The sequence below is a fragment of the Ciconia boyciana genome, chromosome 1 (assembly GCF_034638445.1).
Source record: "Ciconia boyciana chromosome 1, ASM3463844v1, whole genome shotgun sequence".
Lineage (NCBI taxonomy): Eukaryota > Metazoa > Chordata > Aves > Ciconiiformes > Ciconiidae > Ciconia > Ciconia boyciana.
Genome location: NC_132934.1, coordinates 179,425,148 through 179,426,114, shown reverse-complemented (window position 1 = coordinate 179,426,114; position 967 = coordinate 179,425,148). Strand labels below are relative to the sequence as shown.

The 967-nt window shown below is 47.8% G+C and overlaps 1 non-coding gene across 1 annotated transcript; it reads right to left on the bottom strand.

Moving 5' to 3' along the window:
* Positions 1 to 693: 693 nt before the first annotated feature.
* TRNAK-CUU (transfer RNA lysine (anticodon CUU)) lies at positions 694 to 766 on the bottom strand. The gene has a single exon. It is a non-coding gene; the product is annotated as a tRNA-Lys (tRNA).
* Between the last annotated feature and the right edge of the window lie 201 nt (positions 767 to 967).

Genomic DNA, 967 nt, shown 5'->3' with positions numbered 1-967 from the left:
ACCAGATATTAAGTTTCTATTTAGACAAAATTACTATTTGCTTGCTTGTTTCTTTTTTTTAACCGATAAATACAGCATTTGGTGTTGTATATTATTCACTGTTGACTATATATGTGAGTGTCCTGGTTTCAGCTGAGGTTGAGTTAATTTTCTTTAGAGTGGCTGGTATGGGGCTATGTTTTGGATTTGTGCTGAAAACAGCGTTGATAATACAGAGATGTTTTAGTTGTTGCTGCACTAGCCAAGGACTTTTCAGCTTCCCATGCTCTGCCAGGTGCAGAAGAAGCTGGGAGGGGACACAGCCAGGATAGTTGATCCAAACTGACCAAAGGGCTATTCCATACCATGTGACATCATGCTCAGTATATAAAGCTGGGGAAGAAGAAGGAAGGGGGGACATTTGGAGTGATGGCGTTTGTCTTCCCAAGTAACCATTACGCGTGATGGAGCCCTGCTTTCCTGGAGATGGCTGAACACCTGCCTGCCCATGGGAAGTAGTGAAGGAATTCCTTGCTTTGCTTTGCTTGCGTGCGCAGCTTTTGCTTTCCCTATTAAACTGTCTTTATCTCAACCCTCGAGTTTTCTTACTTTTGCTCTTCCGATTCTCTCCCCCATCCCACCAGGGGGGAGTGAGCGAGCGGCTGCGTGGTGCTTAGTTGCTGGCTGGGGCTAAACCACGACAGTCCTTTTTGGCGCCCAACGTGGGGCTCGAACCCACGACCCTGGGATTAAGAGTCCCATGCTCTACCGACTGAGCTAGCCAGGCAGACCCTTTGGACAGACCATCAGGTTTAACATTGCAATGAAGTCCTCCCCTTGCCCCTGCTCCAGCTTGGACTTATCCACAGAATGTAGTACCTTCAGAAGTAAACTTGCTCCAACATGGCCTCATGCACAGCCACAGATGCTTCAAGGTGTACCTGCTGCAGCATGGACTTCATCCACAGCCACAGATGCTTCGAGGTGT